This window comes from Pleurodeles waltl, chromosome 5, assembly GCF_031143425.1.
Source record: "Pleurodeles waltl isolate 20211129_DDA chromosome 5, aPleWal1.hap1.20221129, whole genome shotgun sequence".
In the NCBI taxonomy this organism is placed as follows: domain Eukaryota; kingdom Metazoa; phylum Chordata; class Amphibia; order Caudata; family Salamandridae; genus Pleurodeles; species Pleurodeles waltl.
Window position 1 is genome coordinate 795,868,428 of NC_090444.1, and position 23,078 is coordinate 795,891,505.

Below are 23,078 nucleotides of genomic sequence, written 5' to 3' on the forward strand. Positions count from 1 at the left end.
GAACACAAACATCACTCCCAGTAAAAAGCCCTGTAATGGCAACACACATCACTCACATTGCAACACAATGGAAGGACACTGGGAGACAAATATACAAAGATCACTATGAAAACAAAACCTGCACAATAGGGATGGGTACATAAGAGACACTCAGGGCTTCATTACGACCCTGGCGGCTGGCGGTAAGCTGGCAGTAACACCGTCAACAGGCTGGCGGTGTTCCGCCAGCTATTATGACCGTGGCGCAATAGCCACGGCCATACCGCCTGCCCCTTCACTATACCGCCAGGCTTCCGCCTGGCGGTCATAATCCCCAGGGTAGTGGAGTCCCTGACCGCCAGCCTGGCCACACTGCCATGGGAAGGCTGGCGGTAAGGGGAACTTGGGGTGCCCCTGGGGGCCCCTGCACTGCCCATGCACTTGGCATGGGCAGTGCAGGGGCCCCCCAGACATAGCCCTGATGCACATTTCACTGCCCGAATTTCAGGCAGTGAAATGTGCGACGGGGCTACTGCACCCGCTGCATATCAGCATTGCCACCGGCTCTATGACGAGCCGGCAGCAATGTTGATGTGACTTTTTCTCTGGGCCAGCAGACGGTAACACTGTTGCCGTCCACTGGCCCAGCTGAAAAGTTGAAATAGGGAGCCAGAAATACTGTCCAGCACTGGTGGTATTCTGGCACTCGCTGCCTCAGCAGTCTTCTGAGAAGACCGCCGAGGTTGTAATGAGGGCCTCAGTAGAGGAGGCTACCCTAGGACACATATCACTTTGCACATTACCCTTAAACAACATGGCCCTACATGTATTTCAGGGCCAAACAATACTAGACACAAATAAAATGCCTATCTGCACAATATGGAAGTGCAAGTCAACAAAGCACATACAACTCGGCATGGGATAGACCTCTAAATGAAGTAGCTGCAAGGTACACACAGCTAAATGGACAAATACAAAGTCAACTGCAAGTAAAGGTAGCACAATTGAACACACTCCATATCTGCACAAACAAAACTTAAGCTGCCACACATTAGATGAATCCATAATCCATATTAGTGGAAACAGTCTAAAACCACACATGCTCACAACACAAGATGAAATACTTACCATACCAAACAGAACACAATGCCATGACACCACCATTGTATTTACGCCCACCCACCATACAGTGAACATATACCCTTCTCTTGGGGGACACCAGCAATATTCCCACAAAGTCAGATACTGCAAACAACAGCAAATTGATCAGCAAGCAGGCTGAAACACAAACAACCGTAGGCAGACAACACAAGTCACTCAGGAACAATGTAAAGGTAGAAAAGGAATTACAAGACAAATGTATACCCCAAAAAAGACAACTGTTTGGGTTTATTAAATATAAAGTTTCAAAAGTCCAAGGCCATTGGCCAGTCCATGTGGTTCTGCACAGGCACACCACTGTGCTGTCACTTGACTCCTAACTGCCAGGGAACCTCCAGAGTAAGTGGGCAGACAGGCACCTCAGGGACATTCTTTGGGGGCTGGGAGGGTCAGATTTGAGAGGGGTGGGTTCGGGAGGGGTGGACTGCTTCTTGGGAGGGGTGGGCTTCTTCTCGGGGGAGGGGTCTGGGTACTTGCAGGGGGGCCGGTGTGACAAGGGAGGACTTGGCAGTGAAAAAGAGTGGGTGGGGGTGGGTCGGGCCTCTTGGGTTTTGGACAGGGTGGAGGAAACAGGGGAAATGTCAAACAAAAAACACAGGGACGGTCAGCAAAAGGGGGTGGGGATTTGGAGGATGAGGGAGTGGTTGTCTATTATGTCGATGTGGATGTCGTAGGTGTGTGTGTGTGTGTGTGTGTGTGTGAGGTATGCTTGTGTTTGGGTGGTGTTTAATGTGTGGGTGAGTGTGTGCATTTGTGGGTCTTGGGAACTGGGAGGTGGAAGTGCTGCGGGATGGAGTGGTGGATGTATGTGTGTCTGTTGGGGTGGTGTCTGTGGGTATTCTGGTAGTGGTGGATGTCTGTGTGTCTGTTTGGGTGGTGTTTGTGGGTATGGTAGTTGTGGTGGGTGTCTGTGTGTCTGTTGTGGTGGTGCCTGTGGGTATGCTTGATGTCATGTGTGTGCTGGTGGGCATGGTGGTGGTGTATTGGGAAGTGATGACTGATGTGTCTGTGGGTGTCTGTTGTTTGCTTGTGTGCTTGTCCATTTTGTGGTGCTTGTGTCTGCTGCTCTTGTGTGTTGAGGTGGGTGCATGCAGATCAGTCTGAGTGCTTGGGGTGGGTAGGGGAATGAGGGATTTGGATTGGAAAGAAAAAGCGGTAGGAGATCGAAGGTGGGGGTGACTGGTTGCCATCAGTGTTGAGGCCAGAGCCTGAAAAGATCTCTGGATGCCAGACACTGTGCCATGAATACCTTCCAGGAATGCATGAGTCTGCTGGGTGGCATTCACAATGACAGTCTGACCCACAGAGATACTTCTCATGAGGTCAATAACCTCCTCACTGAGGGTAGCAGAGGTAGTAGAGGCTAGGGTGGAAGTGCTTCTGGCAAAGGAGACGTCCACCTTTTTGGGTGAGCGGGCATTGCCAACTTGGTGGGGAGCAACAGGTAGGGTACTGATAGAACAGGGTGTCAGACAAAGATGGTACAAGGGTATGTCCGATGGGTTCACCACCACTAGGTAGTGTCCACTGGAGAAAGATTCCGATAATGAAGAGGATGTTCCAGTCTCCCCTATGGCACTCCAACCTCCAGGTCCCTCTGTGTCTGTGGTGCCTTGACCTAAGGTCCCAGGGCCAGATGCGTACCCACTCGGCAGTGCTCTGTCTGCTTTGTTTCCCTGGGCTTATGCTGCAAATACAAAGAGAAATAGGGTCATCACGTTCCATGAGCACACTTCAACAACAGCTCTGATTAGCAAACAATACCATGATGTCAAGTAGGCCCCAACAACAGACTCCACCTGTGGCCTACATGTGCCATACCATATGCATGCATGCCCTCTGAACGGTCAATAGTTGCCCACAGGAAAATCAGCATCTCAGACAACTACAATTGCATGGCTGAAGATGTGCAATTACAGTGACCATTGAAATAGTAGGAGCCCTCATCACCTGAAAAGCTTTGCCCCATGGAACAGATCTCAGTTACCTGTGGTCATACAATAGTAGGCAAATCCCAAGGCCATTCCCACAGATCCCACACAAGATCAAGCACACATCTATTTGTCACATATATAATGACCCAACAATAAGAAATGATGCTCCAAAATACTGCCATGTTGCTGACAAAAGTACAATAGCCTGGAGAAGATGACATGGAAATACTCATGCCACACCGAAAGCAGTTCCACAATGCACACTTCACCAGGTGATATTTGTCCCAATGGAGTCATGGAAGTAGTACTAATGTTACTCAGATAGGCCACACATGTGGCATGGAAAAGGACACTGTAAACATCATGTGCAATATGTCTGCTGGAGATGTCCCCAAAATCAACAACACAATGAATGAGCAAGCCCCAGGGTAATCACCACTAATGTCTGGCACCCCTCACAATGACATACTCTGAGTGCATCATTAGACACCTTTAGTCTCTTGGATGTTGGAGAGGCCCAGAGATTTGTAATACTTGTTGAAGGCCCAATTGGAAGCTACATCATTGTCTTTATTATGGTCATGCAGACCCAGGTTTCTGTCTGTGGATATATGTTTGTACCCAAACACATGTGATTTCAACATAACTGCAAGTCACCCCGTGATGCATGCCAACAGTCAGGTTACAAACAATACCCATCTCACATACGCAGTGCACTTTGCTACTTGCTGCCACATCAATGGCATAGAAATACACGTTGTGGCTCAAACCTCTAGGCCTCCCTGTCATGTCCCTTATTGCTACTGCAGTTCTACATGGCAAATGAAATTCCATGAAGCATGAGGGAATCTGTCAGCCAATAAACAATGGTGTCACACTCCTATATGAGGCACAACATGAAATGTACCCCCATTGTAAATGTCTTATTCCACACACAGGTTGCCATGCACATATAGGAGAGGGAATACAGACATCGTTCTATCAACACAGGTAGAGCATGCATGAAATAGCAGCTTACAAATGTTTTGCTAATGAGAAAGGGACACATGCTGACATGTAGGCACAAGGAAGGTTGGCCACAGTGATGAAAAATAAATCATGTCAATGGATATTCCCCACTTACCAAGGGGAATTATTGATCTGTAGCTGCACCCAAAGTACAATGTATGCTCTGTTACATGTATGATGACCATCTTCACATTAGAGACCATAGTGAGGCATCAGCACCCGCCATATGGTGAAGACAACTAGCCTCTGGGTGGCAGATGCCAATATACTCATTTTACCAGACAAATGGCTGAGGTCAGTGATCCATCACTTCCTTACCTTTGACCTGTAACACTGAGGAGTAGTGGTCTGTTGCATAGATGTTACACCTATTACAACAACATATAGTACTTGATTGATAAATGTACACAGCCATGTGTTGTCCCTGGAAAGCAAAATGTTTGTGGATTGTATACAGTTGTGTCCTAGGTTCCTGGCCAATAGGCAAAGCACATAAGTATATAACACATGACATCCCTGCTCAATCACTCGTCTACTGTGTTGTACATGACTCATCCCTAATTGTCAGGGGGAACTGCCAGAATCTAACACATTCACTTGGCAATGTGACGGACAGGAATATGCCCTGTAGACACCCCCTTGTGGCTGCTGTGCTGTCCTCAAACGCCCTTTGAGGTCTTGGTAGGCCACTGCCAGAATGCAGGCCATTAGGATGGTCGTGGTCCGACAGGCACCCTGCCCACGTTCGGAAAACAGCCCCAGCTGGACCTCTGCGATGTTATGGGCCCAGCATGTCAGGTCCTCCCACTTATTACTGCAGTTGGCAGTCCGCCAGATGTGGAACCCCAGGATCCGCACTTTCTTGTTGATGGCTCTCCATAGGTCCTTCTTTTGATGGGCATTGACCTGCATGGATGCAAAAAAGAAATCAAGAGATTATAATCACAAGTTTCATCACAAATGGTTGTCAGTAGCTTCAAGGTAGAACTGTTCTATTTGTCATTGCTCCCCAAGTGTGAAACACGCAAGCCAGTAAGGACAGGGACATGACTACAGACATATATTTTCACCTGAAGACTAACCCACTACCCTGCTCATGGACTACAATGATGATGCAAGCTTACTGACACCAGGTAGCCCATGCTCTAGCAACCTGTACTGAGATGTGAGCCACTATGAAGCACTACACATCTATTTGGCTTCTGAAGGGTAAACTCCTTAGGCATGAATGGGACAACACATTCACACTCTGTGAGAATAACTCATTGCATGCAGTACCTACAGGCAACTGCCAGAGTAAAAACCTCAGCATTACATGAGTAACAATCAAGGGCCTGGCATGGTGGGCACAGAAAGTGTCTTCCTTGTCCATAACAACCCCTAACAAATGCAGACTCATGCCACTTTACGGGGTGGGGTTCTGTGTTTTGTACCTGTACCACAGAACAGTCCTTTGGACATATGTGTCCATCCTACAGAGGTGGCATCCAACAAACAAAGGCATGCTTAGTACAGTTTCTGTTGTGTGACCAAGCTACTGAGTCACATTATGTGGCCTCCCATCAATCAACACACTGTCTGCACTGTGCGACTGTCAGTTATGCAATACGTCTGTACAAATCAAATATGACCTATGTGAAGGTGACAACAGAGTTGTGGGAGTAAGGGACGTGTCATGAGTCTAAGACACAGAATGCTAAATGCTAAAAATGGACTAGATTAATGATTTACCTCTGAAGCCATTCCAAATTTAGTCAAAGGAATGAGGCATTTAGGGAAGGTTTTGCCATCAGAGCCTAAAATTGGCCACAGGACAGACTCTACTGTGGCACACGGGGTGGGCACAGTGCCACAGTTGCATAGCCACAGTGACTCTACCACAGCCTATACTAGGTCCCAATCTGGAAGATACATTTGACAGGCCCTGGTCTCTGCAGGCTGAACTGACAGAACCTACATGACACTCAATTTCCATCACTTCCATGCTTAACAGTCCATCATGTATCTAACAGCAACTTGGCATGTGGTGTGTGTGGCAACCTGAAGGGCAGTGTGACTCATGATATGTCTTCCTCACAATGGTTTAGCAAGGTCGGATGTGGTTTGAAAGATCTGTGGCACTATACACATTGCTTACATGACTCTCAACTGACTCATATAATATGCATACATAGCTCATGCTGTCATGCACATACATGTTGTCTGATATGTACAACAATCAGGAGGAAAGAGATGACAGTGGGTGGCAGTAATATATCCTTACCTAGTTATGTGCATCCAAAACAAGAAGGGTCTAGAACCCCAAAAACCTCACACAACCCAATGTGACTGAACTTAACCTCTGGCACTGGTCACCAATACATGCACAATGTCCATCCCATTGCCACACAGGCTGCAACAACAGGCACATGAGTAGTCTAACCAGCACACATGGGCACATTATAGCATGTGAGGAGGGAAAGAATAGTGAAGTACAGAGAAAACTGTGTACATGAGATACTTACATGCTTCTAGGGTGAGCCATAGAGCTGTTCATACAGGGGTAGGACTTCCTTAGCTAGCCTCCAGCTCCTCTGTATAGAAGGCAGGGGCCCTACCACCTGCTGGATGTGGCATGTTTGCTCTCAAAGGCTGCACACAGCAGCTCACGTTGTGGAGGTGTTGCTGGCAGCAGTGTCAGGAGTCAAGTGAGTGAATCTGCATAGAATAGAGGTCACGTCCGCCATGTACACGGACATAACTGGTGGTGGACACAGCCATTGGCCTGCAACCTCCACTGACAAGAACGTTAGCCTATGGCCGTGTCTGCCGTGGGTGCAACTGCCTACCGCCATGATGACTTCAGCTGGCAGTTCCTAATGTCCAGTGGAGTAGGTCAGGCAGCCACCATTTTGGTGGGCTGCACTGCTGTATTGGGCTTTAGAAACTGTGCCACGCCTGAAAAAATGATTTTTAACCTCACAAACATGCTTATCCTGTAGGTCCTGCTACTTAAACATCACTGCAGTATGTTACATAGCACTGATGGCATTTAACAAAGGGGCAAAGTCTACCACCATCAACGGTCATTTTGGCAGTAGGAATATCCAGCCACATTTCAGGGGACAGTTATGTTGCACATCTTTGAGTTTGGTCCATATATGTGTTCTGGACGTGTGTGTGGAAAACCATGGGTGTCACATGTGACCCTTGTGTTATCTGCAGCTGTAATGTGTACTGGTTGCTATATCTATCCATTCAGAAATGCCTTGTCACGTGATATCATTGACATACATCATGTATGTTGCTGTGGACACAATGACTAATGTTAGAAAACATGTCTTGTCATTCATGGGTACCCAGGGAGAAGGAGGATAAAATGACCTCCTGTTTACCGTCCACTGCCAGACCTTCAGACAATGGAGCAATGCCACATAACATATTGTCTCCTGGATAAGCAAGCACTTGTGGTCTTATGTAGTCAGCTGGAGCCAGATATGATGCAAACTATTAGTTACATAAGCAGCATACCACACATTGTACAAGTCATGTCGGTAACGTACTTCCTAGCCACAGGGTCCTTTCAGCATAGAGTGGCCCTATCTACTGGTATATTCCAACCTATGTTCAGTCTTGTGTTAAAGGATGTCCTCTCAGCAATGTTGAAACTCCTGGACAGTTATATCTGGTTTCCCCGACGTGAGGATTTAGCCCATGTGAAGGCTGATTTGTGTTATTTTGCATGCATCCCACATGTGGTGAGGACCATTGATGGCACACATGTTGGCTTGGTCCCACTGCAGGCCAATGAACAAATATATTGCAACAGAAAGAACTTCAATTTCATCAACGTGCAAGCTGTCCGTTTGACGGATCTCTACATTTCACATGTCTGTGCCGGTGATCAGGTTTCTGTCCATGATTCCGACAAAATGAAGAATAACACCATGCCCCAGCTGATGTCACAACTGTACCCAGAGAGGGTCTGGCTGGTTGGTAAGTCACATCTGTCCTGTTTGTGTGTGTGCAATGTCTGGTGCAACAATCATGAAGTAAGAGACTCATTGCATATATGTTCCATTACTTGACAGGAGACTCCACATATCCCAACCATACTTGGTTGTTGACGCCACTAAGGAATCCAACTATGCCAGGGGAAGTCTGCTTCAATGAGACCCCGGGAAGGACAAGGTGAGTAGTGGAGTGGGCTTTTGGGTTCATGAAGGCCAGATTTAGGTGTCTTGACTGGACTGGTGGAGCCCTCCTCTACTCACTTGGAAAAGTGTGTCAGATCACTGTGGCATGCTGCATGCGCCACAACATCGCCCTGTGGAGGAATATTCTGTATATCCCAGAAGAGGGGGAGACTGCAGTGCCACAGGGTGAGAATCTTGAAATGCAAAGTGAGGATGACAATGGAGAAGAGGAAGGATCTGACTTGTGGGAAGATCTCATCAACAGCTACTTTTCATGAGTGCAAGTATCTCATGTGAACTTTAGGTGTGAGAATGTGTAAAGTTGAATGTTTTAGCAACAGCTAGGGAGCTGATACTCTGCAATATTCAGCCAAAGTTTGCTTGAAGAGTTAGCTTTTGACATATCCTCACCTTGATGATGTTGCTTTGTGTATGTCAGTTTTATTGCAATGTAACTACATTTCCAGTAGCTTACTATGTGATTTGTGTAATAGGTATGTTTTCAAGCCTATACACCTTGTTTTAGTACAGGTACCTTCACCATGACATCCTCTTGTGGGCATTTCAGAGTTGTGACATTGACAGGTACGTGATGCTGTTGTGACATATAAAGTGGACATGGATTGATCCAGGTAATGTGGGTCATAGATTTGGGGTCTATGAGACCTGTGCCAAGGCAGCTTGCACTGTGTTTGGGTGGAAGGTCAGAAGTGCATATTGAACTTATTTTGTGTGCTGTGTTGGGACAATTGCATCATGTGTGTCATCATGTGGGCATGAAATATATATTCATCAATAGCGAGCAAGTAATTCACCCTTCACATTGGCTAAACACTATTCTTGTAAGACCTCTGTGTAGCTGTAGATGTGTTTCATCATTGCAGGCCACAGTGCCTGTGCCACAACACTAACATATGTTTGTGTCACACCACCAGATGCATGGCCATTGGATTATGATGTGATTAGAGACTGTTGTATTTCCATCTGTCTATATCTTGGATTATGTGATGTTGGATTACTGTGGTGCTGAATGTGATAAGGCTCAAGCTGCTGACATCATCCACTTTAATGTTTGCCTATTCTACAGGACAATGTCTGAGAAAGTCCTCCCTTCCATGGCCTGGGGGCTGTACCATGGAATATGTACTTTGATTCAGTATGAGTTATATATTCTTATGTCACAAAGGTCCAGACATATGGACAGCCTATGTGCTGTACACTTGAATAAAATGTATGGTGTGACCGTATCTGTTTGTATGCAATACTTGTAATCCTGAGAAGGCCAATGTGCACCTGTAACATATCCCTCCTTGCACAAGTAAGTTTTGTCTTCATCATATGGTTCCCATGGTCTTACATCTGTACATAGCTAAATGTTGAAATTAGGCAAGCAGACAATGAGTTTGTGATGCATGAATATATTACAGGGCTGATGCAGTAAATACAATTTTGACAGAAAAAAAACAAAAGCAAATAAAGTGAAGGTGTCAGTCATGGTGAATGAAAACATTGGAGCAGATGCCACACCACTGGGAGTCCAAAGTCCAGAGTAGTCCTCCATTGGAACTGGTGGATAGATCAGGATTAGTCAACAGAGTGAATGTGTGGTACACAAAGGAATTTATTTAGGAAGAGGTTATTTGCTGGCAGTGGTGAGTGTCTTGTCATCCCCACCTCCTGGATTCTTCGCTGTACATCACTGCTTGCGTGGTAGGGGGGATCTGCTGCTACAGAGGAAGTAGTGTCTGGGGTTTGTTCCTCAGGCAGGACCTCCCTTCCAGTGGCTGGCACTGATGAAGAAGGGCCTGGTGTTGATGTGCCAAAGGAAGGGGTGCATTGGTATTGTAGAGCCCTGCTCAGGGTGGTATTAATGTCCCTCATCACCTCTGTTATGGAGGCCATGTTGGTATTGTGGGCCTCCCACTGTTCATGCATTTCCCTGTGCAGGTCCCTCTGTAGCTGCTTTATTTCCTGGAGTTTGGTTACTAGCTGGCCCATCTTGGGACTCCTGATACACCCCCCAAGATGTGGCTGATGGTGTCCTGGCTAGGGCCAGTGGCCTCAACCCGCTGGCCCACAGCATCCCTCCCATGCACCCTACCACCACTGGCCTGTGCCTTTGATACAAGGTGCCCTCTCCCACTGGGTCCTGGGTCAGGAGTTTTTGCGCTGTAACTCAGGATCCAAGACTAGGGGTACAAGGTGGTAGATACTGTGCTTGGGACACAGGTTGGGGGCTGAATGGTTGCCTGTGATGTAGAGGCAACTGGGCTGGGAGGAATTGATGTGGCCATAGTGAGACACACTGTTGGTGTCTGCCAAGATGGGCCAGAACTGTCATCCATGTTCAGATGTCAAGGCGTGTCTTCTTCACTCAGGGCTTTATCCAGGGGGGTAGTGGTAGTCTCTTCCGTGGCCTCTGTATATCCAGTGCCAGCTCAATCTGTTGATGTGGAAGTTAAATGTCACTGGTTGTATTGTGACATCTATCTCCAACTATTTAGTGTTACATTAGGGATAGCCCTGTACACAGTTATTTTGCAGTTAATCTTACTGTGGGAAGTAGCCATGATATTGATTGTATTGACGTGACATTTGTGAAGCATGCCAATTCCATCTAAGTCAAGCAGCTGCTAACATGTGCAGATCATTAGCCCTTGGGAAGATGGCTTGAGAATGCCATCTTGCCACCAGTGCAGGCAAAACAGTGGCTAGGCAAGATATGTTTAAGGCCTAGTTGATTATTACATAGGCAGGACTATGTTGTATATGTGACTGGAGTTACCATGCACCTAGTGTACTGTGAATATGTCTGCTGCCAATTCCATTCTGGTGATGCATCTTGAGCCCTTTGGGATAATTGATTTACAAAATGAGCAATCTGCCCTTCCTGTCCTCAGTAGTTTCATCTTGGGTTAGCTGGTCAAGATGGAGCTAAGTGGCCAGAAAAATCTCAGAGTTGAGCATGATCTGTATCTTGGTCTCTCCCAGGTGAGTAAACTTCAATTAAGAGTTAGCAGGCAAGAGTATTAGGACAAGTAACCACTGTTCTGGTGTCTGGAGTTACTGAAACAGTGCCTCCCGAGAGTTATAGTCATGCCACTCTCCATACCACACACAGTTGATAAATGGTATCCTCTCAGATTAGTAAACTGAGGGGCATATTTATACTCCGTTTGCGCCGAATTTGCGTCGTTTTTTTCGACGCAAATTCGACGCAAAACTAACTCCATATTTATACTTTGGCGTTAGACGCGTCTAGCGCCAGAGTTCATGGAGTTAGCGTAATTTTTTTGCGTGAACACCTTCCTTGCGTTAATGATATGCAAGGTAGGCGTTCCCGTCTTAAAAAATGACTCCGATGCATATGCGTCGGATTTATACTCCCGGGCAAAAATGACGCCTGGGAGTGGGCGGGTCTAAAAAACCCGCATTAGTGCCGGATTTTAGCGCCTGGGTCAGGGCAGGCATTAAGGGACCTGTGGGCTCAGAATGAGCCCAGAGGTGCCCTCCCCTGCCCCCAGGGACACCCCCTGCCACCCTTGCCCACCCCAGGAGGACACCCAAGGATGGAGGGACCCACCCCAGGGACATTAAGGTAAGTCCAGGTAGGTATTTTTTTTTTTAAAAAAATTGTGGCATGGGGGGCCTGATTTGTGCCCCCCTACATGCCACTATGCCCAATGACCATGCCCAGGGGGCAGAAGTCCCCTGGGCATGGCCATTGGGCAAGGGGGCATGACTCCTGTCTTTGCTAAGACAGGAGTCATTTCAATGGGGGATGGGCGTCGTAAAAAAATGGCGCAAATCGGGCTGTGGTGTTATTTTTGCTTCAGCCTGACTAGCACCATTTGTGCACGCCCATACGCCATTTTCCACCTACGCCGGCGTTGCCTGGTGTACGTCGTTTTTTTTTAACGCACACCAGACAGCGCCGGCGGCTAACGCCGGCTAACGGCATTCAATAAATACGGCGCCCGCATGGCGCTTCAGAATGGCGTTAGCCGGCGCAAATTTTTTTGATGCAAAACTGCGTTGGCGCAGTTTTGCGTCAAAAAGTATAAATATGGGCCTTAATTTGAGAGTTAAGACACAGGGGTATTTGGGTATGAGAACACTGGGCTTGTGTCTGGAATTGGAGAGACAGAACCACCTGGCATTAGCAGTCATGTCACTACCTCTGCTTCATAGACTTGATAAATGTCATCCCCACAGGTGAGTATACTTCATGTGTGAGTTTAGCGAGAAGGGTATTTTGAGAACTGAACACTGGACTATTATTTTGAGTTAGTGAAACAGTGCCTCCTGGCCTTAACAGTCATGTAACTCCCTGTACTACACACACTACACAAATATCATCCTCCTCGGTGAGTACACTTCAATTAGAGAGTTAAGACACAGAGAAGAGAACACTGGGCTGGTGTTTGGAGTTACAGAAAGAGTGCTGGCTGTGAGTTGCAGTCATGTCATTCTCACTAATTCCCAATACTTGACAAAAGGTATCCCCCCAGGTGAGTAAACTGTTGTAATGAAGGTGAGGAGCCTTGGTAGCTTTAGGCGTCTTTATTAAAACCAGGTAACAAAGACCGCCGTGGTCGCGTCCTCCAGCACCTCCGCAGCCGCTCAACCGTTCTGCTGCGTTTGAGAGCCCCGGAGAATACGACCGCCGGCCGCACGCAATATCGATTCGGGACGCGGTGTTGTGCCGCTCGCGTGCCATCAACCGAAAGGAACACAACAGAAACCTCATGTGGGAGTGAGTTGTCAAACAGGGGACTTTGGACAGGAGAACTCTGGACCGGTGTTTGGAGTTACAGATGCATGGCCTGCTGGGAGTTGCAGTCATGTTACTCTCTCAAGTACAAACACTATACAAATATTACCCCCCCAGAAGAGTACACTTCATGTGTGTTTTACCAAACAGGAGACTTTGGAGAAGAGGACACCGGACTGGTTGTTAGAGTGACGGTAACACAGCCTCCTGGGAGTTACAGTCATGTAATTCCCTGTTATACACACACTATACAAATGTTGTCCTAACAGGTGGGTACACTTCAATTGAGAGTTATCAAACAACAGTATTTGCACAAGAGATCACTGGGCTGGTGGTTGGTTTACATACACAGGGCCGTTCTGGCCTTGGTAGTCATGTCAGTCCCTCTAGTTCCCACATTTGACAAATGGTATCCTCCCAGCTGAGTAAAATTTAAGTGTGAGCTGCCAGGCATTGGTCTTTAGACAAATGACTACTTTTGTGGTGTTTAAAGTTGCTGAAACAGTGCCTCATGTGAGCTTGAGTCATGTCACTCTCTAGTACACACACTAGACCAATGTTCTACCCCCAGGAGAGTCCACTTCAATTGAGAGTTCACTAGCAGATGTACTGTAGCATGTGACGGCTGTGCTAGAATTTGTAGGTACAGGAATAGTCTCTGCTGGGAGTTGTAGTCATGTCAGTGCCAGTAATATACACACTTGACAAATGTTATCTCCCTAGGTGTTTCCCCTTAAATTGATAGGTGCATAACAGGGGTATTTGGAGAAGTGACCACTGGATGGTGTTCGGAGTTATAGAACAGTGCCTGCTGGGAGTTATAATCATGTCAGTCCCGGTTCCAAACACACTATACAAATGTCATCTCCCCAAATGAGTACACTTCAAATGTGAGTTGCCAAATAGAGGTCTCTGAACTGGAGGGCACTGGGCTGGTGAGTGGAGTGACAGTAAAGGTTGCAAAAGCTGAGCTGTGAGCATTCAAGACATGGTATTTATGTGACAATTTTAGTGTTGTGACTTACCAGACTCCCCCTGGTATTCCTGTCAGGCCCTCTGGATGCAGAATGGCCAAGACCTGCTTCTCCCAGGGAAAGTTATGTAATGGGGCAGGGGGAGAGCTACCAGCAGTCTTCTTGGCCTGCAGCTGGTGCCTGGAGACCAGGGAACGGACCTTATCCCTGAGGTCGTCCCACCTCTTCCTAATGTCCTTCCTTGTGCACAGGGTGATGTCTACAGATTTGAACCGGTTGGTGATCCAGTCCCACATTTTCATTTTCTTACTGAGAGGAATGTGCTGAATTTGTGTCTCCAAACAATTGTGGGTCTACTTATGATTTTATCCACAATGACTCTTAATTCATCTTCTGAAAAATGGGGACGTTTTAAACATTCCATGGTGGAAAAAAAAGAAACAGGTGACAATGACTCTCTAAAGAGGGGACGTGCCAAAGGTTGTGCCTGGACAAAAGTGTGTGCTGGGTGGTGTACGGGATGGTGAAAAGAATTGTGTTGCCTAGTATCTGTACTGTGTGGAAAATAATTTGCTCTGGCTTCTGTGTATTGCATTGTCAATCTAAAGGATTGTGGTGTGTGTAGGTAGTTTTTTATAGTGTCCTTTGCTGGTTTAACCAATGAGGCAACGTGTGTCAGATGTGTTGTTTTCAAATTCATCCAATGTGCAATTGTGTGTTACTTTGGCAATCGCGGACCGCCCTGGTTCGGACAGCAGACACTGAAAATCAATGTGGGGCCCTGTTAGGGGGCCCCTGCAGTGCCCATGCCAGTGGCATGGGCACTGCAGGGGCCCCCAGGGGCCCCACGACACCCGTTCCCGCCATCCTGTTTCTGGAGGCGAAAACCGCCAGAAACAGGATGGCGGGAAGGGGGTCGGAATCCCCATGGTGGCGCTGCTTGCAGTGCCGCCGTGGAGGATTCCCTGGGGCCGCGGGAAACCGGCGGGATACCACTGGTTTCCCTTTTCTGGCCGCAGCTGTACCGCCGCGGTCAGAATGGCCCCAGAAGCACCGCCAGCCTGTTGGCGGTGCTTCCGCGGTCGTTGGCCCTGGCGGTCCATGACCGCCAGGGTCAGAATGACCGCCTAAGTCTCCTAATGGACTATTTTCAAGATATTTGGTTGGAAGACTGCACCCTTCCAGCCACAGATGCCAACCCAAGTATCAAATACCATGGTGGGACTCATATGATAGCACTTTTGCACAACAAGCCAAAACAAACAATGGAATAGATGAATGGGGTAACAACTTTCAAGACACACTAGGCCAAAGACACCCTACCCTCTATCAATTTCTAGAATCCTCAAAAAAAAGAGCAAAGCTCCCAACAACTTAGAACAGAACAATCTAAAACCGAAAATATCTCAACAAACAAAAAAATATACAGAATTCTCTGGAGCAAAGTTCAATAATTTTATTAATAACAATTCCATACCATAGATAAAATCCATAGCAAGAAGACTTCTGAGAAACCCAATGTTCCAACTACAACTAGAAAACAACCCTAAATAACAAATATGCCAAACACATTTATTCATTCATAAATATTATTTCAATTATTTGCTACTCAGACATATTATATATATGATTACGAAACTTTAATACTGATTGAATCCACACATAGGCATCCAAGCACTTTAACAGGCATAAGCAGTGTGGGTATTTTAAGTTTTACTGATCTTCTTGGGGATTTACATTTTTTTATTTGTTACATTGCTCTTTTTTACCTTTGGAAATTTTAGTGTTGGGGGAATGCAAAGGCGGTGTGGTTGTGTTTAGAGCCAACCCCTTTTGCCACGTATAGCCATCATCTTGTGTGGTGGTCTAGTTGTTTTTCAGGATTTCAGCTGAGTCTGGCCTGGTACTTAATATTCATGCAGCATGGATGTGTGCAGCAGGTGCACTTTTGAATGTCAAAGGCAAGCCCATCTACACCCATTCATATCCGGCTGGGGCCAGGGGCTGCTGCTCCTAGCACAAGCGAGGTTAGTGCATTCCTCAGAAGACCTACACTCATTTAAGGGAGCAAGAGATTCATGTAGGCAGTACATATCTCCGACTGACCTGCCTACTGCATGTAATGCCTTCAAAGTGGAACTTGGCTCCCACCTAACACCATGTTCTAAGCCTAAGCAACATAAAATATGGCATCACATTCTTACAGTTCAGATGTATCTACTAAACTGTAGGTCAGTCTCAAAACAGCACAGAAATATTTACGTTTACAGAAGACAATAGGCCATATGTCATGTTTCTTACCCAGACTAAAAGAGGAATCTTCCCCTGATGTTGTAATGCACTCCCGGGATACTCAATAGCAAATCACAACCAGGACGACAAAAGAGGGGGTAGGTGGCTGTAATTCTTAAGGAGGAATGGAAAGGAACATTTAGTCCCATCAATATGACAGCATGTGAGAGTTTACAATTCTCAATAACATTTTCGCCCACCACTATTTTTCTGGTATGGTGCTGTAAAGGGGACCTGGAGCGACATATCAGTTCACCCTAGCACTGACACATTGGCAGAATGCTGCTTAAAGATGCCAATTTTACTCTCCGAGGGTATTTGAATATTCATTTCGATGAAGCAGAGTGTGATTTAGCCATCAATCTAGGCCAAGATCTAGAGGTATTGCAATTAAATGAAATTGTTAGGGGCCCAATCACAGTCAACGTCATTTATTGGGCCATGTGTTTTCCAAACTCCCAAATCTATTCACAGAAGATGCTATCCCTATTCCATGGTTGGATCACTATGCAGTCCACAGTAAGCTTGAAGTGGCAGACAAAACAATAAAGCAGCCACCGCTACACAAGCCTAGGAGACCTTGGATCAAGCTTGACAGCAGGGAATGGGTAAGTGTTCTTACCAAGTCCACACCCACGGTGACAGGTGACACAACAGAAAGGCATAACATCTTAGAAAGCTGCATGAATAATTGTTTGAAGAAACTTGTCTCTTATAAAACACATAAGGCAAGTCAGAAAAAAACAGAGCTCCTTGATACACTCCTGAAGTTAGAAGAGAGTACAAACGTGCTTTAAAAAAAAGTCAGAATGACTCCACCAAACTCTCTGCAAAAAACTTTTTAAGATAATTAACTCACTAGTGGAAGTTCTCTACAACAGCTCTGATTGTCCATCATCTGCAGAGCATTGTAAAATGCTTGCTAAATGTTTTCAAAGTAAGATCCTTGATATTCTCACCTCACTTTCAGCATCAGGCATACAATAACAGTAAAACTGGCACGATCATGGAATGACTCAACTCTAACATTATACCCGGCACCTAACTTAGAATAACCGGAGGTAATATTAAGGTCTATCAAGTCAGGATCTCTTCTTGACCCAGTTCCACCAGATGTGCTACTAAAAGGTGGGAGTGTCCTTATGTTTCTGTTAATGGATGTTTTGAATCTATATTTTCAAAGTGACGTAATCCCTGCGGCCTGGAAGCAGGCAATAGTAAAACCTCTTCTAAAAAAAAGATGGGCAATCCCGCATTGTTGAAAATCTGCAGACCAATTTCACTTCTCCCATTGGAAAACAAAATGTAGAAAAGCATGTTAATAAACACATAGGGGGTCATTCCGACCCTGGCGGTAAATACCGCCAGGGCCGGGGACCGCGGGAGCACCGCCAACAGGCTGGCGGTGCTCCCTTGGGCATTCTGACCGCGGCGGTTCGGCCGCGGTCAGAAGAGGAAAACCGGCGGTCTCCCGCCGGTTTTCCGCTGCCCTGGGAATCCCCCATGGCGGCGCAGCTTGCTGTGCCGCCATGGGGGATTCCGACCCCCTCACCGCCATCCTGTTCCTGGCGGTTCCGCCCGCCAGGAACAGGATGGCGGTGAGGGGTGTCGGGGGCCCCTGGGGGCCCCTGCAGTGCCCATGCCAATGGCATGGGCACTGCAGGGGCCCCCGTAAGAGGGCCCCACTTTGTATTTCAGTGTCTGCATTGCAGACACTGAAATACGCGACGGGTGCCACTGCACCCGTCGCACACCCTCCACTCCGCCGGCTCCATTCGGAGCCGGCATCCTCATGGAGGGCTGTTTCCCACTGGGCTGGCGGGCGGCCTTTTGGCGGTCGCCCGCCAGCCCAGTGGGAAACCCAGAATGACCGCTGCGGTCTTTTGACCGCGGTATGGTCTTCTGGCGGTTCCCTCCAGGCGGGCGGCTCCCGCCGCCCGCCGGGGTCAGAATGACCCCCATAGACTCCTCTACTAGCTGCCATTGAAGAATTGTGGACCATCTCGGATCAGGGCGGTTCAGCCACCTTGATCATGTTAGACCTAAGTGCAGTGTATGATACTGTGCTTTATTCTACCCTCATCCACAGGATCAAGGAAGTTGGAATTAAAGAGCTTGCTATAAAATGGCCCAAAGCTTTTTTTTTGGTAACAGAAGCTTCTAGGTGTATGACAAGATCTTCTCCTCTGATGCCTTTCGTCTTACCTGTGAGGTTGCTCATGGATCTTCCCTGAGCTCCACACTATGTAATATTAATGTGTGCTCCTTGACAGAGATTGTTGGCTCATTTGGCCTGGACCTCGTGTTATAAGCAGATGACATGCACATTAATATGGCACTAAATCCAATCTCCAATTCTATCTCACCCTGGCTGTGTCAGTGCCTAATGAACCTTACGGAATGGATGTCGGCCAACCTCCTTTAACTTAATGGCGGAAAGACAGAGGTCATGGTAGCTATGAACAATCCTAAAGGATGGATGCATGTCACCTGGCCAGAACATCTAGGGACCGTCCCAAGCCAACCTAGGTTTTAAAGAACCTGGACTTCTGGACTGGCGAGAAGCTTAGCATGGAAAGGCAGGCCCTTAAAATTGTCAGGCTCCTATTTTAGCACTTTAAGAACTCCCAGGAAGTGTCTGCAATCGCTACCTCCTCCCACTAAGAAAGTGGTGCTGCAGAGCCTTATCTACTCCAGACTAGACTATGGTAACTCCATGTATATAGGAAGTCTAAAATATAGCATTAAAAGGCTCCAAGTAGTCCAGAATGCACCACTTGGAATCAATTTAAAATCCCTAAATACAAATAGGTGAGCCCGGCATTGACAGCCTTACAATGACTGCCTTTTCGAAAAAGGATTCAGTTTAAGGCTTTAAGCATGGCCCATAGGATAGTACGTGGCAGAGGCCCTCTCATTACCAGGGCATTTATCTCACCCTATGTCCCTAAAAGATTGCTCCGATCACAAACACACAGGATCCTGATAGTTCCTAGAATCAAGTCAGCAAGACAGGGTGGCTGCTTGATTGCCTACCTTGTACCTAAACTTTGGAATGATCTCCCTGGAGACTTGAAATTTCAATAGTCAGAAGCAAGGTTAAGGAAGATTCTGAAAACTCATTTCTTCTAAGTTTTTCAGGGTGCCTTTGCTGCCTCTGTTGATGTGGTTGAGCTAACACTGGGACGCCATGTGGGGTAGCCATGCACACTACAAAAAACGTATAGAATAGAATAAGTAATGGTGCTTTCAAATTATATTAATAAATCCAGTAATACACATTAACAACCAACATACACATCACATGAAAACAAAACAATCTACTACAAACTATATAGCAGCTAATTAAACAGTACAATACAATAAACAACTATAAAACAAATAAATATTTCTCACCCATTAACACTGAAAAAAATGTAACAGTTTTGTAGCTGATGTCTATGATTTTCAAAAAAAACACAAAAATCAATAAACACAGATTCAAAAAAACAAAAATGAAAACCTTAAACATATAAAAACATACCCACACAGTAAAGGCATTGACCTTGAAAGCCATTAAAACCCCAAAAAATCTAATTAAAAAAACACTCTGTGAAAAATGAAAAATGGAGGGAATTAAAAGATAAAGGTGGTCATTACAACCCTGGCGGTCGGTGTTAAAGCGGCGGTAAAAAAATTTGAGTTACTACCGTGGCGGAAACCGCCAACATAGACAGCCACTTTAACACTCCGACCACCACGGCGGTACATACAAACAGCGTGGCTGTCACCGCCAACAGACAGGCGGGAGACAATGTACCGCCCACACTATTATGACAGGCCAATCCGCCACCTTTTCGGGGCGGATTCACCGTGGATAAAAACACGGCGGAAACAGGAATCCCGAAGGGAAAACGCTCACCTCTACACACTCCACGAGGAACGAGGATGCCATGGAACCAGAGCTCCACAATTTCCCAGCCTTTATCTTCTTGCTCCTCTACCAGGAGCACGAACGCCGGCAGCGAAGACCACAGTGAGTACTGCACCTACGACACAGGGGAGGCAAAAAAAAGGGAGACACACACGCAACACCCCCACCCTCACCCACTACAACACACAAACAATGCATATCAATACAACACAGTTACACCCACCAAACCCCCCGGAAGAATGCAAAGACAATAGAAAATGAGTGTAACCATTGTAATATATTAAAAGCAAGTAGGCAGAAATATACATATACACCATGTACATAATATATACCAAGCATAGTAGACCAGGTAGTGTTCTAAGAAAGTCCGTGGAACACTGGGACCACACGGTATGGGCGAGGCCCACACAAGATCCCCGACCATGACGGAGAGAACACTGCAGGGGCATCAGACAGCAACTAAACAGGCACCTCAGGGGGAGGGAAAGGGGGGGCACCTCAGCCGGATCAGTGCACAATGCCAAATCCACGAGGGGGCCATATGCCCACTGTTCAATCCTGGGGAGTGCAAAGGCACAGTCTCTCAAGTCTCTACAGTGGGTGGTTTGCCCACTGTTCCATCCTGGGGAGTGCAAAACCACAGTCTCTCAAGTCTCTACAGTGGGTGGGTTGCCCACTGCTCCATCCTGGGGAGTGCAAAGCCACAGTCTCTCAAGTCTCTACAGTGGGTGGGTTGCCCACTGTTCCATCCTGGGGAGTGCAAAGCCACAGTCTCTCAAGTCTCTACAGTGGGTGGGTTGCCCACTGTTCTATCCTGGGGAGTGCAAAGCCACAGTCTATCAAGTGGATGCCTTCTCCACTGGTTCTGGAGGGGGCTTTGTGCCCAGAGTGCTTCATCCTGCTAAGGACAGAGGGAGTGGATGTATCTCTCCACTGGTTCTGGAGGGGGCTTTGTGCCCAGAGTGCTTCATTCCCCCCGTGACGGACTCAGTTGCGTCAGTGCCCTTGCCGCTCATGGGCCAGCGGTGCTTGAGATGGCGGTGCCCTGTGCAGCGTTGCTTGAGATGGCGGTCTCCACTGCAGGGTCTCAGCTGCTGGCGGTCCTTCATGGCCCAACAGGGCTTTTGCTGGCGGTCCTTCATGGCCCAACGGGGCCTTTGCTGGCAGTCCTTCATGGCCCAACGGGGCTTTTGCTGGACGTCCTTCATGGCCCAACGGGGCTTTTGCTGGTGGTCCTTCATCGCCCAACAGGGCCTTTGCTGGCGGTCCTTCATGGCCCAACGGGGCTTTTGATGGTGGTCCTTCATGGCCCAACGGGGCCTTTGCAGGCGGTCCTTCATGGCCCAACGGGGCTTGTGCTGGCGGTCTTGTCCTGGGCAGCTGGGCTGGTGCTGGTGGTGGCCTCCTGGGCAGCTGGGCTGGTGCTGGCGGTGGCCTGGTGCTGGCACTGGCCTCCTGGGCAGCTGGGCTGGTGCTGGCGGTGCCCTCCTGGGCAGCTGGGCTGGTGCTGGCGGTGGCCTCCTGGGCAACGGGGATGATGGCGGTCTTCTCCGCCGTGCTGCTCTTCCCAGACTTGCCGGGTTTCTTGTAGCCCTTCCCCACCTTGGAAGGCGTCACAGCTGACTCCACACTCCCACCGGGACCCCTGGAAGCGGCTTTGGTGGCTGGAGTCTTCCCCCCTCCTGCCGGGCACTGGCCAACTTCTGATGCTTCACAGGTGGGGGACTGTCTGTGCTGTGGCTCTGTGCCACACTGGCTGCCCTGGTGGCCGGTGCACTCCAGATTCCGGTGACTACAGGCACCACTGGTCCCGTAGAGGTTGTGGCTGAGGTGCTAGTTCGGGACCTATGAGACGGACGGGGTGGGGGAGGTGTGGGAAAGAGGTCAAGGTTGGACAGGAAAAGTTTTTGGGACACACTGGGACGGGTAGCTGGAGGGGGTTTGGGAGTGGAGGAAGAGGTGGTGGTTGTAGGAGGTGTACGTTTGGTGACTTTGGGTGAAGGTGCATGCGCTGGAGGCTGTCGTGAGGTGGATGGCTGTTGGGTGGGTGTGTGCCTGCGTTTGTGTATCTTGGGAGGGGGTGTCACAGACACACTGGGAGAGGACACAGGGGATGTGTGAATGGTAGTGGGGGTGGTGACTGCACGTGTGCGGGGTGTGGTGGTGGGTATGCTGGAGAGGGACGTAGTGGCTGTAGATGTAGTACATGCAGGTGTGAGTGTAGACGTCACTGGGAGCGAGGAGGGAGACGAGGAGGAGGGGGACACAGTGGAGGCAGTTGATGTTGGTTTGTCTGCATGTGTGTGATGCTTGCGTGAATGCCTGTGGGATGTGTGGTGCTTATGTTTGCCTGAGCTACCCTTGGGTGTTGAGGTGTGTGCATGTTGGTCTGTAGGTGTGCTTGGGATAGGCTGAGGTACAGGGGATTGGGTCGGGGTGGAGAAAGTTGGAGGGGGGAGGCTAGACACGGGGACAATGGCAGCCATCAGTGCTGAGGCCAGAGTCTGAAAAGCTCGGTGAAGGGCCGCCTGACCAGAATGAATGCCCTCCAGGAATGCATTTGTTTGTTGCAACTGCCTCTCTACACCCTGGATGGCATTCAAAATGGTAGACTGCCCAACAGTGAGGGACCTGAGGAGGTCAATGGCCTCCTCACTGAGGGCCTGAGGTGCCTGGGGCAAAGGTGATGCACACCCTCCTGGTTGAGCGGGCACGGGGCAAAGGCTGAGGGGCTGCTGGGAGGGCGGTGCTGGTAGGGGGGGTGGCGGCTTTACCTGTAGATGCGGGGGCACAGATGTTGCCGCCACCACAAGGGAGCTCCGATCAGAGGACGAGTCTGTGTCGCTGGTCTCAGCTCCTGTCCCCGCC